Raw genomic sequence first — 20590 nt, 5'->3', positions numbered from 1 at the left:
AAGAGCACATATATCATGCATGAAGACACAAAAAATAGTTTTTTCCTACAAAATAATAAAAAAAAAAATGTCATGATAGAATAGAGTAGGACATGCATTCTATGCAGGGCCGGTTTTGAGCATGTCTAACATATGCGACCGCACAAGGCTCCCAATTTTTTGGGGCCCCATATTTAAAATATATATATATATATATATATATATATATATATATATATATATATATATATATATATATATATATATATATATATATATATATATATATATATACTATACTATACTATACTATACTATATATACTATACTAATAAGAGCCCAAGAGAGTTAGGCCTATAATGGGTAGAAAAAATGACGATCAAGTTTTTTAATCAAATGAATGGCTCAGATTGATCAGAATTTAATTTTTCCTTGATATTTTCTAATTTATCCTTAATGAATATGATTATCCGTTAACTTTTTCGTTAAATATTATCTTTTCCGTTAATTTCTGTTAGTTCACCGTTAACTTACTCATTGATTTCAATAAGAAAGGTCTTAGGTTCGAATCCCATCCCAATCAAAGTTGGCATAATTAGTACTCTATTTTACTCTTATTAAATTAAATAATAATTTAGTAGCTACAACAAAAAAATAATACATATGCATTTCTTTAATTTAGAATTATGTGTCTACAATGCCTTTATTCAAAAAAAAAATATTCATTATCAATAAATTAAATAAGAGAAATAATTTCATTAGTTATATTGTCTTTATTTTTCTCCAATATAAAAATTCTTTACATTCAAAATTCAAATTCATCAATTGATTATATTCGCTACATTGTTTTTATTAAAAAAAAATAATTATTCATTATCAATAAATTAATTAAGAGAAATAATTTAATTAGTTATATTGTCTTTATTTTTCTCCAATGTAAAAATTCTTTACATTCAAATTCATCAATTGATTATATTCACTACATTGTCTATTATCTTTTTTGTGCACTATTTTTTAATTAAATATCAAAGTTATAATACAAAATAATGTTATATATTTATTTAGCAATTATTTTATTAATAACATGAAAAAAAAATTAATAAAGCCAATCATATAACTACTTGAGAGATTTGTTGACAAATAGAGTATTCAAATCACACAACAAATTGGAATGAGAAACTAACTCGCAATGTCCTTGTTTGACAATCAGCAGTTAGCGGATTTGACCAGCGAATTATATCAACGGTTGGTAAAGAGATATTTGAAAAAATTAAATGTTTAAATTAACATTTAAAATGACCTAATGGTATAATAATAATAATAATAATAATAATAATAATAATATTATTATTATTATTATTATTATTATTATTATTATTAACAATAATAATAATAATAACAATAATAACAATAACAATAACAATAATAATAATAATAATAATAATAATAATAATAATAATTGTTTTAATAATAATTTTTTGTAAATATAGATGTGTTTTGGGAAAATCATTTTCAAAAACGCTAAGTGAAAATATTGTAAATTGCAATGTTTGTATTTTCAGTTGTTTGGAACAAATTGTTGCTTCAAACTGTTGAATAACCAAAACACTTTCTTTAGCATTTTGATTTTTGGGTTACATCATATTTACCAATGGTTCAATATCTTTGGGTTATATTATAATTAAAATTTTTAAATTTTTACTACATCTAAATTCCTTAAATTAGGAATTTCTTTATCCATAATAATTTATTCAACAATAATGGTTGAACTAAATGAACACTGAGCAAAACACCTAAATGACTGGTACCGTTGATTCATTTCTATGATCTTGTATATATGTGCATTCGTTAAATATATTATAACCCTTTGTAACAAAAATACTTGGTTACTATTTAAAAAAAGTTTAGTAAAAATTATAATGAATCTCTTATATTACATTGTATTCATATACTATGAATTACATATTTAAATAAACAAATTAGACATTAAATTACTTATGTGGAACTTCTCATATATAACCTTGCATTGATATACTTTCAAATATTTATTTAATTATAAACATTGGGTAGAAAAAATGACCGTCAAATTATTAAATCAAATGAATAGTTCAGATTGTTCAGATTTTAATTTTTCCTTGAGATTTTCTAATTTATCCTTAATTATATGATTATTCGATCCGTTAACTTTTCCATTAAGTACCGTTAATTCACTGTTAGTCCAATTCTAATATTAAAGTCTAATATAGAATTATAACTACAACATTAATCTAATTCTAATATTAAAGTCTTAATAGTACTCTAACCACAAATCCTATTGTCGGAATCTCCTCAAACAATATTAGTATATAATTAATATTTTATGCTTTAATTTTTATTTGCTCTCCCATATGTCCCGTATTTGGTTTCAACCATACTTATACAATTATTTTATTGACAATTATAATCAATCTTGATTATATTATCTTGCATTTGTAAACTTAGAATTACCAATTTAAATACACAAATTCAACATTCAATTATCTATGTATGAACAATTCCAATATAATCTTGCCTTAATATACTTTAAAATATTTATTTAAGAAAAATATTGGGCATTATCCCAATCGCGCAATGCGCGTAAAAAAACTAGTATATATATATATAATATTCAAGATTTCAGGCTAAGCGCAAGAAGATTGGACCAATTTGTCATAAGGTGAAATTGAGCTCAATTGACTATTGCATTAAAAATCTTTAAAAAAAAAAAAAAAAAAAAAAAAGTGTGTTTGTTTGTGTGTGTGTGTGTATCCTAATCCATTGATTCCCTTCTCTACTTTTTTGGGAATTCCCAATTCTTACATCTCAATTACAAGTACCATTGTTAAGAATGACAATTCCCAATTCAAAATCTCAAATAACATTTAAACATCTTCAACCGGGACCTTCTACTGATTAGCAATTACCATTATTTTTATTTTTTTTAATACAATTCCCAAATGTCAATTAGCATTCTTAAGAGAGATAAACAGTGTGGTGATATTGATGGAAATGAATTGTATATTGAGCTAAAATTGCTTAGAGAGATTTTATCGAAAGAAAAGATACGGGTAGTGAGTGTATTAAAGTCATTGAAACAGATGTGTTATTTTCCAAATGCTACTATTGCATATCCAATATTATTGACTATTCCAATTAATGTTGCCTCTGTAGAAAAGAGTTTTTCAAAGTTGAAATTGTTGAAATCTTACTTACGATCAAGTGTGTTTCAAGAGAGGCTCAATGGAATAACTTTAATCTCCATTGAAAATGAGCATTTGGAAGAAGTTGATATCAAAAGTTTGGTAGATGATTTTGCGTCTAAATGTACCCGGCGCATGTCACTTTTTTAATGAAATTTTAGATGTATTTTTTATACAATATTTATATTTTGATACAACTTTTTAAACAACTATTATTTATATATTGAAAAATATTTGATACAACTTTTTAAACAACTATTATTTATATATAGAATAATATTTTGATACAACTTTTTAAACAACTACTATTTATATATAGAAATTACTTTAAAAAGACCCAAAATTAAGATATTGCACAGGGTCCAAATTTTTATTGAAACGTCCCTGATTCAATGTAATAATATTGTTAAGCTTTAACATGCACAATACATCATGACATTTTGTTATTAATGAGAAAATGTATTATATTCCTCTAATCACAAAATAGAGCTAGGAGTCATGTTAACATTAAAGATATTTTTTGTGAGAGTTTTTGGCAATGCGTAAAAATTTATAAATAGAATGATATTCCTCAAAAGACTAATCACATATAAAGATTCCAGTAAATAACATAGTTAAAGTAAAAAATAAGCATAATTACTCAATATGCTCATTGTTTTAATAGTTAAATGATATATACATTTAAATAATCTTTTTGTTAATATTATTATTATTAGAAGTAGTATTAGTATTAAACTATTAATTACTTATAGCTGTTATAGGTATAATAGGATAATACTATATTTATAATCATGAAGGTATGTAACTGTCAATTTCATTATTTACAATATACATTATTCCAAAAGGCTAAACCCCTATTTACAATATACATAATATACTTTAACGATGTAAAACAAAAAAAAAAAAAAAAAAAAAAAAAAAAAAAAAAAAAACAAAAAAACAAAAAACAAAAAACAAAAAACAAAAAACAAAAAAAAAACAAAAAAATAAAAAACAAAAAAAAAACAAAAACAAAAACAAAAAAAAAAAAACAAAAAACACAAAACAAAAAAAATAATAATAATAATAATAATAACTACTACAAATTTATAGGTCGTGCATCACACGAGTATCATACTAGTATTTATATATAACTATAAACCCACGGTACATTTACAACATTATTAAAATCATGTACTGCTCGCACTGTTGTGCTCCATCTTTTTTCCTATGTAACTTTTACATATGAACTATATACACATCACTCAATAATGATCACGAAATTAAAGAACACGTAATTACCTCTTTAGCCTAGAGGTGCCAAATTTATACTCTTCACGATTTTGACAAATGGCATTGGAGGTTCACAAACAATTGCGTATATATCCTTTAATTTTACTATAATAAAGTGGAAGTTTGATATACAAATCTTATAAACAATTGCGTGTATACCTTTAATTTTACTATAATAAATTGGAAGTTTGATATATATATATATATATATATATATATATATATATATATATATATATATATATATATATATATAAATCTTTTAAATTAAATATTACAAAAAATAAAATAAATTATTTGTATAAAGTTTTTCTGTGAATACTATTAACCCTAATAATATGTAGTATCTGGCACTAGAGCACAAAGTTCTAATAGTCCACCACAGGGTTACTTTTTTAGCATAAGGTGCTTGACAATTTGAATAAAGTTTAATTAACTATATTAGAAAGAAAGAGAATGTATTGAAGAGATGAAGATGATTAAGAATTAAAATGTTCCAAAGACATGAAGAAATGACAAAATTTGAAACCATCCAATATTTCAATTCATTCAAGACATCGTCTTGTCATTGTCGTCCCCCTCCCCACCCACCTAAAACTTATCAACAAACATTTCTTAGAGTATGTGCATCTTGCGACGATGAATTTGATTTTATCTACCTTTTTTTTTTAGGGAAACAAAAGGACTTAAGGACGTACGTTGTTGATAAGATTACATGATGAGTACATCTACTATCTACTATATCTACTATCTACTATACTAATAAGAGCCCAAGAGAGTTAGGCCTATAATGGGTAGAAAAAATGGCGGTCAAATTTTTTAATCAAATGAATGACTCAGATTGATCAGATTTTAATTTTTCTTTGAGATTTCCTAATTTATCCTTAATGAATATGATTATCCGTTAACTTTTTCGTTAAATATTATATTTTCCGTTAGTTTCTGTTAGTTTACCGTTAACTTACTCATTGATTTTAATAAGAAAGGTCACAGGTTCGAACCCCATCCCAATCAAATTAAAGTTGGCATAATTAGTAATCTATTTTACTTTTATTAAACTACTAGTTTTTTACGCGCATTGCGCGATTGGGATAATGCCCAATGTTTTTTTTTTAAATAAGTACTTTAAAGTATATCAAGACAATATTATATTGTAATTGTTCATGCATAGATAATTGAATGTTAAATTTGTGTATTTAAATAGGAAATTCTAAGATTACAAATGCAAGATAATATAGTCAAGATTGATTATAATTGTCAATAAAATAATTGTATAGGTATGATTGAAACTAAATACGGGACATAAGGAAGAGCAAATAAAAATTAGCTAGGACATAAAATATTAAATATAACTAATATTGAAGAGCTAATTGCTGATTGCCAAACAAGGACATTGCGAGATAGTTTCTCACTTCAATTTGTTGTGTGATTTGAATACTCTTGTTGTCAATAAATCCCCCAAGTAGTTACTTTGATTGACTTAATTATATATTTTTTTATTTTTAATTTTTTAAAACAATTATTATTATTATTATTATTATTATTATTATTATTATTATTATTATTATTATTATTATTATTATTATTATTATATTATATTATATGTATACCCTTAGCTCATTTTACATGTTAATCTAAACAACTAATTTTTTAAAATATACTTTTACCAACAATTGATATAATTCGCTGGTCAAATTTGCTAATATAATCTGCTAACGCTAACCGCTAAATGCTGATTGTCAAACAAGGACATTGCGAGGTAGTTCCCACTTCAATTTATTGTGTGATTTGAATACTCTCTTTGTCAACAAATCCCTCATATGATTGGCTTTATTAATTATATATTTTTTTTAATTTTTTCATGACATTAATAAAATACTTGGTAAATAAATATATAACATTATTTTGTATTATAACTTTGATCGTTAATTAAAAAATAGTGCACAAAAAAGATAATAGACAATGTAGTGAATATAATCAATTGATGAATTTGAATGTAAAGAATTTTTACATTGGAGAAATATAAAGACAATATAACTAATTTAATAAAATTATTTCTCTTAATTAATTTATTGATAATGAATAATTTTTTTTTAAAATAAAGCATTGTAGGGACAATGTAGTGAATATAATCAATTGGTGAATTTGAATGTAAAGAATTTTTATATTGGAGAAAAATAAATACAATATAACTAATGAAATTATTTATGTTATTTAATTTATAGATAATGAATAAATTTTTTTGAATAAAGACATTGTAGACACATAATTCTAAATTAAAGAATGCATATGTATTATTTTTTGTTGTAGCTACTAAATTATTACGGAGTGTTTAATTTAATAAGAGTAAAATAGAGTACTAATTATGCCAACTTTGAATTTGCATAGTAAAATTAATTCTCTTAATTATATTTTTTATTAATAAATATAATTAATAAAATACTTGGTAAATAAATATATATCATTATTTTGTATTATAACTTTGATATTTAATTAAAAAAAATAGTGTACAAAAAAGGTAATAGACAATATAGTGAATATAATCAATTGATGAATTTGAATGTAAAGAATTTTTACATTGGAGAAAAATAAAGACAATATAACTAATAAAATTATTTCTCTTAATTAGTTTATTGATAATGAATAATTTTTTTTTTAAATAAAGACATTGTAGGACAATGTAGCGAATATTATCAATTGATGAATTTTAATGTAAAGAATTTTTATATTGGAGAAAAATAAAGACAATATAACTAATGAAATTATTTCTCTTATTTAATTTATTGATAATGAATAATTTTTTTTGAATAAAGACATTGTAGATACATAATTCTAAATTAAAGAAATGCATATGTATTATTTTTTGTTGTAGCTACTAAATTATCATTTATATAATTTAATAAGAGTAAAATAGAGTACTAATTATGTCAATTTTGATTGGGATGGGGTTCGAACCTAAGACCTTTGTTATTGAAATTAATGAGTAAGTTAACGGTGAACTAACAGAAATTAACGGAAAAGATAATATTTAACGGATAATCATATTCATTAAGGATAAATTAGTAAATCTTAAGGAAAAATTAAAATCTGAGCCATTCATTTGATTAAAAAAATTGACCGCCATTTTTTCTACCCATTATACGCCTAACTCTCTTGGGCTCTTATTAGTATAGTAGATATAATTAATAATTTAGTAACTACAACAAAAAATAATACATATGTATTTCTTTAATTTAGAATTATGTGTGTACAATGTTTTTATTCAAAAAAATTTATTCATTATCAATAAATTAAATAAGAGAAATAATTTCATTAGTTATATTGTCTTTATTTTTCTCCAATGTAAAACTTCTTTACATTCAAATTAATCAATTAATTATATTCACTACATTGTCTATTATCTTTTTGTGCACTATTTTTTAATTAAATATCAAAGTTATGATACAAAATAATATTATATATCTATTTACCAAGTATTTTATTAATACCATGAAAAAATTAAAAAAACATAATTAATAAAGCCAGCCATATTAACTACTTGAGGGATTTGTTGACAAAGAGAGTATTCAAATCACACAACAAATTGAAGTGAGAACTACATCGCAATGTCCTTGTTTGATAATCAGCAGTTAGCGGTTAGCGTTAGCGAATTTGACCAGCGAATTATATCAACGGTTGGTAAAAAGATATTTAAAAAAAATTAACCATTTAGATTAACATGTAAAATGAGCTAAGGGTATACATAATAATAATAATAATAATAATAATAATAATAATAATAATAATAATAATAATAATAATAATAATAATAATTGTTATAAAAAATAAAAATAAAAAGTATAATTAAGTCAATCATATTAACTACTTGGGAGATTTATTGACAAAAAAAAGTATTCAAATCACACAACAAATTGAAATGGGAAACTATCTCGCAATGTCCTTGTTTTGGCAATCAGCAGTTAGCTCTTCAATATTAGAATATATTTAATATTTTATGCCATAATTTTTATTTGCTCTCTCTTATTTCCCGTATTTGGTTTCAACCATACCCATACAATTATTTTATTGACAATTATAATCAATCTTGATTATATTATCTTGCATTGTGAGCATATAGCCATTAACGTGCAATCCAACTATAGTTGAGATGGAGCACATGCTTCAATTTGGTATTAGAGCCAGACCAAAGGTCATGGGTTCGAATCTCAACGTCACTCATAAGCGACAACGGTTTACCGGTTCACGTGTTGGTTGGAATCCACCGTACACGTGAGGGGGCGTGTGAGCATATAGCCATTAACGTGCAATCCAACTATCAGCTTAGGCTTTTAGTTGAGATGGAGCACATGCTTCAATTTGCATTTATAAACTAGAATTACATATTTAAATACGCAAATTCAACATTCAATTATCTTTGCATGAACAATTCCAATATAATCTTGCATTGATATATTTTATAGTACTTATTTAAAAAAAAAAATAAAAAAAACATTGGACATTATCTCAATCGCGCAATGCGCGTAAAAAAACTAGTATATAATATAATCATGTTAGCCACGAGATTTTCCGTCGGCATATATATTGGCAGCCGGTGCATGCATTTCACCGTCGTCAAACATACCAATTCTTGAAACCGTGGTTACAATAATCAACTTACTTATGGTTTCGTCGGGACCGAATCCACCATAAATCGAGTATAGAAGTAAGCTAGTATCGAGTTTTGTATCGGTTAAAGGTTATGACCACAAGCCACTAAGCCATGTCCAAGAGGTGATGTTTTAAGATAAAATAAGGGTGTCTATCTATTTATAGTGTAGATGCCCTTCCAGGTGCTCGACAAATGTACAACTCTAGCTTACCTTTATTCTTGGTCATACACATGTTTCCCAATGCTCGATGCCAGCTATCTTCACACCAGTAAGTATAGCATCCTACCTTCTAAATTCTAATACATGATATGCTTGGGTGATTCAAGCTAAGGTGATAAGTTAACAAGAATCCCCAAAATAATAATAATAATAATAATAATAATAATAATAATTATTATTATTATTATTATTATTATTATTATTATTATTATTATTATTATTATTTTATTATTATTATTATTTTAAAAGAATTATACCACTCTCACTAAACTAAAATTGTTCTAATCTCATTATCATCGCTTAAAAAAGGCTACTTGCATGTTTAATTTGAAGCTAAAACATTATAATCTAAAAACATAATAAGTGTGGATGAAGGTTATACTTTTTATTTATGTCCGTTTTTTTCGTTAAGTTTTATGATACATTATGCTATAAATGTTGTAGTATACAATATTTTGGACAAACATGCCCCTACCGTTATAACTTCCATTATCTTTTCCACTATTGTTATCATTCACATGCATCCACCATATATCTTTTTATTTTCAATAATAATAATAATAATAATAATAATAATAATAATAATAATAATAATATAATAATAATAATAATAATAATAATAATATACACATTATATATTGGGATTATATGTTAGTTATTTCTTAAAATATAAATATTAAATTTATAGAAATGTTTTACATTATTATTATTAATATTATTATTTACAATAATTTAAATATTTAAAATCTAAATAAATTTAAAATTTTAATATAAAATATTAATATTGGGCACCTATTTTTTATGCATCGCGCATAAAAAAATATTAGTATATTAATATAGAACAAAATTGATGTTATGACACAAGTAACGTTGTGGACAAGGGATAATGGTATCATTTAACAAGAATTATACTCCGTATTAAATAAATACTAAATAGTATCTATCTTCTGTACGTGTAGTCAATTCATGTATATATATATATATATATATATATATATATATATATATGGACAAAGGTAATGAGTCAAATGAAAAAGGCAAAACTGTACCTGTCAACGTTTTGCACGTCTAAAAATGTCTATTGATTTTTAGAGTCATGAAATAAATAATGTTGACGTGTTGTATGCTGATTTTTAGAGTCATGAAATAAATAATGTTGACGTGTTGTATGCGTTGAAAATAATGTAATTGTTTCATTGGGCGTGGCCTACTTATTAAGATTTTATGTATTTGAGTCACTTTATAACTCCTTATCCCTGTTATTCTGTGACTATTCCTTGTATATATTCTCATTGTCTTTATTCTTTGTCATTATCTTATTCAATATATTTCATTCAATTCTCATCTGGTATCAGTTCGTTAGGGTTCTCAATAATCACATACTATCGGAAAATTGCAATCGCATCGCAGCTCGTCTGGACGGTGCGCGGTAATGGTCTTTAGCAATTTCGTTCCAGTTCTAAAGCACTCAATTATGGGCAAAATTATGGTTAGGCAGCAGCCATAAACTTTTTGGCCGAATCATAACATAAGCCTTAACACATGCAGATAACATAAGCCTTAACACATGCAGATAACATAACAAACAACTAGCACAGCGGAAGACTAAAAGGTAACTGGATAAACATAAATCCAAGTTATGGGGTGTTATGCCACGTTCATCAACAAGAATGAACGCTACGGCCAAATCTGCATTGTTACACTATCCCAAAGTTCCACAAGTCTACACTAGATCGGCACACAGGCCATAAAACCAACAGGGAAAGCTATGCTAACGGGCACTAAATAGCGCACTCGCCTAGACATCACCTGAAAGAACACAAATAAACATGGGACGACGCCCGGTCAGCGAATAATGCTGGTAACCCACCAATACATGTGAAATAACATACATAAGTAAGGTATAAGTTGTAAAACCATTTTCGAAACGGAATACATATATATAAGTGTAAAACCAAGAGTAAAAGCCAACACAAGACTCAACACTCTCCACAAACAACACGGGAACACATCCCAAGACCACAAAGAACAACATGACTCATAAGGGGAGTCAAGGCATGATCTATCATCACACAATAGATCAAAACCCGACAAGCACAACGCAAAGGAATAAGACTCACACAACCGGCAACACACGAGGTACCTGCTACGAACAACTCTGGGTACCGCTCCCGCATGGTTGACTCCGGCTCCCAAGTAGCTTCCTCAACCCCATGATGTGTCCACCAAACTTTCACCATTTTTACGGACTCCCTACGTGTGTCACGAGTCTTGAAGTCCAAAATTCTGAGCGGTCTCTCCTCATCAGACAAATCCTCATCTAACGGTATTACTTCCGGTGGTAAAACATGAGCTGGGTCGTGAACATATCTCTTGAACTGTGATACGTGGAACACGTTGTGCACTCTTTCTAATTCCATGGGCAACGCCAAACGGTAGGCCAAACTTCCAACCCTCTCCAGGATTTCATACGGACCTATAAACCTAGGGCTCAACTTCCCTTTTCTTCCAAACCACATTACTCCCCGGGTGGGAGACACTTTCAACCAAACTTTATCCCCAACCGAGAATTCCACTTGTCTTCTAGCCAAATCGGCGTAGGACTTTTGACGATTTTGAGCCGCTTTCATCCTTTCTTGTATCTGTTTAATCTTCTCGGATGTGTCAAGCAAATATTGCGGTCCCAACACTATCGGATTGACAAGATCCTCCCAACATAGCGGACTGCGACACTTCTGACCATAGAGGGCTTCATAGGGCGCCATGTGTATGCTAGTATGATAGCTGTTGTTGTAAGAGAACTCGATCAAATCCAAATGGTCCTCCCATGACCCTTGAAAATCTAGCATACAAGCCCTCAACATATACTCGATAGTCTGTATGGTTCTCTCTGTTTGTCCATCGGTGGCCGGGTGGAAAGCAGTACTGAGGTTAAGTTTGGTTCCAAGAGCCGCTTGTGAGGATTTCCAAAATTGAGACAAAAACCTTGGATCCCTATCGGAGACAATATCCCTCGGAACTCCATGATACTTTACCACTTGTTAACATAAGCTTGAGCCAACTGCGTCATTGTCCAAGTCTCCTTCATTGCGATAAGGCGAGTAGTCTTAGTCAAACGATCAACTATCACCCAGATCTTGTCCTTACCCGAACGGGTTGTCGGCAGTCCTCCCACAAAATCCATAGATATAGAGTCCCACTTTCCTTGTGGAATTTCCAAAGGCTGTACCAACCCCTTGACCTTACAATGCTCCGCTTTAACCTTTTGGCAATTGAGGCATTTCCCAACAAACTCTGCAACTTCCTTCTTCATGTTAGGCCACCAAAAGAAGCCATTTACATCTTTGTATAGCTTGTCACCTCTGGGGTGGACCGAATAGGGTGTGTTATGACCCTCTTCCAAAATCTGTCGTTTCCACTGATCACATGACGCGGGTACGCACAAACGGCCCTTATACCTCAACACTCCATCCATAGACAACTCAAACGGTCCCCATTTCCCTTTAGTTAGATCATCCCTTGCCTTCATCAAGTATGCATCCTTTTGTTGCTCTTTCTTAATTTCTCCCAGTAATGTAGGTACAATCCTTAAGTTGTAAAAACGGACTTCTGCCTCAACATCACCCTGTTCCACCACTTCCAAGTTCATCCGTTGGAACTCTTTGCAAAGTTCATCAGCTACTACCCAAATGGAATTAGCGGTATGCTTCGATTTCCGGCTTAAGGCGTCCGCCACTACATTAGCTTTTCCTTCGTGATACTGAATATCCAATTCATAGTCCTTGATGAGTTCCAACCACCTTCGTTGTCGCATGTTGAGATCCTTTTGGGTGAAGATATATTTGAGACTCTTGTGATCCGTGAAGATCTTGCAACGCACCCCATACAAGTAATGTCTCCAAATCTTCAAAGCAAACACCACGGCGGCCAATTCCAAATCATGTGTAGGGTAATTCTCTTCGTGAACCTTAAGTTGGCGCGAGGCGTAAGCAATTACTTTCCCATTTTGCATCAATACACAACCTAGTCCCTTCTTGGACGCATCACTGTATACCTCAAACCCTTCCGTTCCTGATGGCAAAATTAAGACTGGTGCAGTCGTGAGCCTCTCCTTCAAATCTCGAAATGCTAACTCACAAGCTTGATCCCAAACGAAAGGCACTTCTTTCCTTAATAACTTAGTCAACGGTTGAGCCACCTGGGCGAAATCCAAAACAGACCTTCTATAATAACCCGCCAAACCAAGAAAACTTCTTACTTCCGTCACCGATGTAGGTACAGTCCAATCCTTCACTGCCCGTATCTTGTTCGGGTCCACAGAAATTCCCCTACTATCAATCACGTGGCCTAGAAACGCTACACTGTCCTTCCAAAACTCGCACTTTGAAAGCTTGGCGTACAACTGCTTTTCCCTCAAGATCTGAAGTACTGTCCGAAGGTGTCCAACATGCTCCTCCTTATCCTTTGAATACACCAAGATGTCGTCGATGAATACGATCACGAAATCATCGAGGTGGGGTTTGAACACCCTATTCATCAAGTCCATAAATACTGCAGGGGCGTTAGTCAAACCGAACGGCATAACCGTAAACTCGTAATGACCGTACAGAGTCCGAAACGCGGTCTTAGGAATATCCTTGGCTGCCACCTTTATCTGATGATACCCCGACCTTAAGTCAACTTTGGAAAACACTCCTGCGCCATGGAGTTGATCAAACAAGTCATCGATTCTTGGAAGAGGGTACTTGTTCTTGATGGTGACTTGATTCAGCTCCCGGTAGTCGATACACAACCTCATACTACCATCCTTCTTCTTTACAAACAACACCGGAGCTCCCCACGGCGATGTACTTGGCCCGATGTAACCTTTGTCTAGAAGCTCTTGTAATTGGGTCTTCAGCTCTTACATTTCCGTCGTTGCCAACCGGTATGGGGCCTTAGAAATGGGTGCAGTGCCCGACATAAGATCCACCGAGAATTCCACTTCTCTCGTAGGGGGCATACCTGGTATTTCCTCGGGAAAAACATCAAGGAATTCACGGACGACGGGTATGGTCTGAGCTACCTCCCCTTTTGCCTTCAAGTTCTCGACCGAGCACAAGTATAAATCATTGCCTTTCTCCATGTACCTCTTCATCTTCATCATAGACACTAGCTTAATCCCGGGTTCTTCCGTCGTTCCCCGATATGATACCCTTTTCCCACTGGGTCCTCGTAACACCACCTTCTGATCCTTGCACAGGATTTGGGCTCTAAACCGCCCCAACCAATCCATACCTAAGACCACGTCTATCCCGTCCAAGTCATACTGGATTAAATCGCTAGGAAACTCTTCTCCCTTGATGTTGATCTTGATGCCTTCGAAGAGATGGTCACACGTCCTAACTTCTCCCGATGCTACCTTCACGTTAAGCTTCACCCTAGTGCCCCCAGACAAACCCAACTTCTTCACGAGTCCGGGTGACACGAACGAGTTAGATGCTCCTGAATCGAACAAGATCGTTGCCGGGACGGATTGCACAAGAAAGGTTCCAACTACTACATCACTGTCACTTGTTCGAACTTCACTTAAGGTAAGCATTCTCTCTTGGGGTGACCCTTCCGTTGGATGATGAACCTCTATTCTTCCATTCCCTCTTACACCCCGGAATGTCGACAAGGTAGTTGCACTAGGACTTACCCTGGTGGACGTGCCACTCCGGATCCACCGCTCAATCACCCCAGAAGCGTTACTAGATTCGGCCAACCGAGATTTCTTAACCACTTTACTCACGTCTTCAGACGTTGCAGCACGCTGACGGAGAGGCGTCGCAAACTTCTGCTACAACAACACGATTACCAAAAGATAGCAAACAAGCAAAGAACAGAAAGCAACACACAACTCACCGCGCAACCTAGAATCCTAAGCCTAACACTTAGCTTCTTAAGGTCGCTTAAGTGTCTCAAACCACACTTAGCCACTTAGAAAGTCTAGACTTAACTCTTCCTAGGTTCAAACCTAGGCTCTGATACCAACTGTAACACCCCCCTAAAACGCAAGCTATAAAAAGCTTTAACACATGCAGATAACATAACAAACAACTAGCACAGCGGAAGACTAAAATGTAACTAGATAAACATAAATCCAAGTCATGGGGTGTTTGGTGAGCTGTCGTAGGCTCCCAAATTAAAACCTTACAAACGTAGTAGCGGGAGTAAGGATCGATCCCACGAGGAGTAACTAGTTTAACTTTTGTGCTCAAGGAAATAATGGGGGGTTTGGAAAATAACGAGAATAAAGACTAAGTAAAAGATAATTTAAATAAACAAGAGATTAAATAAATCGAATAAAGCAATGAAACTAATATATTGAAAGCACCTATAATAGAAAATCTTGGTTAGTAAAGATCCACCACCGGAATTTAACACTGATCATTGATTCAAAAGGTAATTAGTATGCAATTGAATATTTGTCGTGAAATTATTTCATTTCTGTTTTCTCTTAGTTGTAGGTAAATAAAGCACAAGCAGTTTAATTACCCCTAACTACTAAATAACCTAAGACAAGCGCTATAGATTTAATTTAATAGCAGCAATAGGAACTAGGAAAACCAACAAACTAAATAACACAAGCACAAGCGGTTGCATTTAATTTAGGAAAATATTCTTCCTGAAATCAATTATCACTAAGCCGTCAATAATTAACCTCAGTTGCTACTGAATATTAGAATAATTTGTAGCACAACATTATCTAATATAGCAAATAATTATATCAAATAACTTAGAAGAATATTTAATACCCAAATGCATAAAAATTATATAATAAAATAAATAAATAATCTTACAGCATAATCAATTCCGAGGCTTCAATTAACTAAACCAAGCTAAACAAATTAGCCACGAATGGACATTGACAACAACTTTAAAGAATAATCGAGAGGGAAAGAATGAACATCCTACAATACTACTGCTATCATCTATTTATAGTATTCTCAAAATAACCTCAATCAATCTCCACCACCCATTTAACTGTTTTTTTTAGCCGTACGATGAAGTCTTCCGCGAATGTTGCTTAGTCTTGCGTCGGAATCGGCTGTGTTGTTTGACGAATTCGTCTTCTCGCTACTGCGCCTACATAAGAAAAAAACAACATAAAATATAAAGTTTTAATTGGTTTGCATGTTAAGAAGGAATGGGACCAAATTACTTATATTAAATTAAAGTAATTAACTACCTAACATACTTATTTTGCTTATTAATTATTAGACTCTAAAAATAAATAATTATTATATAATAGTAAATAATTAATGCAAAAATATTTTAAAGATGTACCTAAAATATGAGTGTAAAATATGTCTATCAGTGTTATGCCACGTTCATCAACAAGAATGAACGCTACGGCCAAATCTGCATTGTTACACTATCCCAAAGTTCCACAAGTCTACACTAGATCGGCACACAGGCCATAAAACCAACGGGGAAAGCTATGCTAACGGGCACTAAACAGCCCACTCGCCTAGACATCACCTGAAAGAACACAAATAAACATGGGACGACGCCCGGTCATCGAATAATGCTGGTAACCCACCAATACATGTGAAATAACATACATAAGTAAGGTATAAGTTGTAAAACCATTTTCGAAACGGAATACATATATATATAAGTGTAAAACCAAGAGTAAAAGCCAACACAAGACTCAACACTCTCCAAAAACAACACGGGAACACATCCCAAGACCACAATGAACAACATGACTCACAAGGGGAGTCAAGGCATGATCTATCATCACACAATAGATCAAAACCCGACAAGCACAACGCAAAGGAATAAGACTCACACAACCGACAACACATGCCTTTGTGACTACACACGTCACAAGAGAAGAACTCACCACAATGGCTACAATAGCCCTCGTGACATCACCCATCACGAGTTGATATGCCTGCCTTATACCCGGTTCCAACCTTATGGCTACCCCCAACATTATTTCTTCTTTCCAACCATTACCTCCAGGACCCCTGTACTTCTTAGTCCAACCTTTTCCCTCATGGGACCGTCGTCCCCCACCAATGACCACCAACGAGACCACCAATTTCATAGTACACGAGGGTACCGTACACACACACGGCAACACATACCACCCAAGAATTACGTGAACCTTACACAAAGGTCACAACTCCATAATCACGTCACGGCCACCACGAGGACCGCTGCAATACCTTGGTGACTAGTGTCCCATACCACTAATCGTGCAATCCAGGTAAAGCCACACACGCATCACACCTCAACAGGAATCAATCAACGGATTACAACGAAGGTATGAAACATACTCAATCAAGGAATGGGTCACAGCCCAACAACAACAACGATGAATAACACAAGATATCATCAACCCATCGGAAGGTACAAACAACACACACGCTAGCATTTAAACACCGAACTAGCATGCTTATCAAACGGATAAACCAAAGGTAGTTCCGAGGAAGACACAAGACTCATTACGGTTCAACGAAACACAATGTTGAACACTTAACACGATTCACGACACCAAAACCTACATGGAATCCTACCATATAGTTCTAGACATACGAAACATCAAGAAGACACTCAAATAGTTCCACAAAAGAACATCGGGAAGTCAAAAGACCAAATACCGAGTCAAAAGAATCACGGGGAACAAATCCCCCAAACCACTCCACTTGTGTACCCGCGGGTGGACCCACGGGTAGTGCCCCACCCGTGGTTCCGCCTGCGGGAACACATTCCCACAAGGCCCGTACCCGCGGGTGGGGCGACGGGTGGTGCCCCGCCTGCCGTTCCGCCCGCGGGTACATGTCCTGTACCACAAATTCACACTTCGCGGATTTTTCCATCTCCAACTCAAATTCAAGTCCAAAACATGCCAAATCTCACCAAACACAACAAAATGACTTGAATCAAAGGAAATGCCAAGCAATGGCACACAAGAACCCTAAACACAAGCTCTAGATATGCATTTTCACAAGATCATGCATCAACACTCACATTTCATAGCAAAACACATGTAGAATCCAAGAAATCACATATAGGTAAGCAAAATAGATTTTGTAGAACATGGGTTACCTCTTGTAGACTAAAAGACTTCACTTTACACCTTAACAAGCTCTTCTCAAGGCTCACCTTCCAAACCCACTTCAAGAACAAACCAAAAGATCATAAAGATCCTACCTTTAAGAAAAGACACCTAAGATGAAACCAAAAACACAAGATGGACTTAGATCTTACCCTCCTAGATGCCCAAATAGGTGAAAGGCTGAATCTTGGAAGCAACTCTTGAAGTCTTGGCAAGGTCTCAACTTGGCTTGGAAGAAAAGCTACTCACCTTTTTAGAGAGAAGGTAGAGCTAGATTTTTTTTTTAGAAAGTGTAAGGGATAGAATGAAGATGTCTACTAGGTTAGGTTACAATACTAACACCATGTGTAAGGTCAAGAATGCCCTTACTAACATTAGGAAATGTAAGGAACAAGGGAACTCCCTTCAAAGCTCAAGGTACAACTTGACTTTGGAGTTGACTAGTCAAATACTAGTCCTCAAGTATTGAATTTCAGGATTTTAGGAATTAATTCCTCAATTGAAATAGGATTAATTACTCAATTAATCCATTAATTGAATTTGGATTTTTGGGGTGTCGCACAGTGTCTTAAACAATTCTAGTCCTCATCATGTGTTACACAAGTCTCATCCTTCCTATTCTTTTCTTCGTGTCTTTGGTTGTCTTTGTTATCCTCACTTAAGACCATACAATCGTCATAAAATGTCATACAGGTCTTCTCTTTGTGTCTTCCTAGGTTATCCTGAGTCTTTTAGGGGGTATAGGTGCATGGACTTACAGACTAATAAGATTTAACACATGCAGGCATGTTAGATTTAATGAAGAAGTATTTCCTTTTGCTACTAAATCTTCCTTGCAGGCTACACCACCTACTCAGACTGCTCCCTGGGCGGAATCTATTCTCCACCATGACGTCAGCAATGCTGCATCGGATTCCGTGCATCCAAATTCGCAGCCAGAGCCCGTGTTGCTGGACGAGCCCATGCAAGCTGATTCCATGCAGCCTACTATACGTCATCCTCGGTCGAACCTGTAGAGGTTGCACAGTGTCCGCGTGGCAAGTCAACAAGGCCAACCGTCCGCACCCACTCTATGGCGACTCGTAGTAAGTCTTAGGCTCCTCCTACAGCTCTGGCTGCTTAGGTTTGTCCTACGGAACCTACGTGTTACACTCAAGCTGTTAAATATCCTGAGTGGCGTGAAGCTATGGATTAAGAATTTAATGTTCTTCTACATAATCAGACTTGGTCCCTAGTTTCTTCCACCACATGTATGAATATTATTGGGTGTAAATGAGTGTTTCACACGAAAAGGAAGGTTGATGGAACTATTGAGAGGCATAAAGCCAGGTTAGTAGCGAAAGTTTTCAATCAGGTTCCGGGTCAGGATTTCTTTGAAACATTCAGTCCAGTGGTGAACCCCACAACTGTCAGGCTTCTATTATCCTTAGCTTTATCATCTTGATGGGTTATCAAGCAGCTAGATGTTCATAATGCCTTTTTAAATAGAAATTTGGATGAAACTGTTTAAATGAAGCAACCCCCTAGTTTTCCACACCATGTCTGCTTAATAAAACATTCCCTGTATGGATTAAAACAAGCTCCTAGAGCTTCGTTTAATCGTTTACACACGTTTTTCATATCCGTTGGTTTTTTATAAGCGTCAAAAGATGCTAATTTTTAAGGACTTTTCGAAGGTGTTTTAAGCATGGTTTAGCCTTAAAGTCGTGTACTTTATAGAGTTTTACCCTAAAAATGCGTTGTTGCACAGAGAAACTTTCCCAATAGTACTTTTTATGTTTTTAGGTATTTTTGGACGAGAAAAGTAGCAAAGAATTATTAAAAAAAAATAAAAAATAAAAAAATAAAAACACAATCCAGAAAAGCGCGCATCAAGACACCGGTCACACCCGAGTTACGGTGTGACAGAGATGTAACAGCGTCAAACCAAATCACACCTTAAGCTACGAACGTGAGGCGGAGCAAAAATGGGAATTATTTCCAATTTATGCCGCCCTCACGGCATAAGGGGCGGCGTAACACGGCGGAGCAAAGAAGCGCACGGAAGGGAGTTATTTCCCATTTACGCCCGCATCATGCAGTGACGACGGCGTAAATGGGTGGCCGAATGGATGGTGCTGAGATTTAAGGAATTTTTGCCTCATTTTGGGGCAGAGCTT

The sequence above is a fragment of the Ipomoea nil genome, unplaced genomic scaffold (genome assembly GCF_001879475.1).
Source record: "Ipomoea nil cultivar Tokyo-kokei standard unplaced genomic scaffold, Asagao_1.1 scaffold0146, whole genome shotgun sequence".
Classification (NCBI taxonomy): Eukaryota; Viridiplantae; Streptophyta; class Magnoliopsida; order Solanales; family Convolvulaceae; genus Ipomoea; species Ipomoea nil.
The sequence above is the reverse complement of the archived record's forward strand: the minus strand, read 5'-3'. Positions refer to the sequence as shown.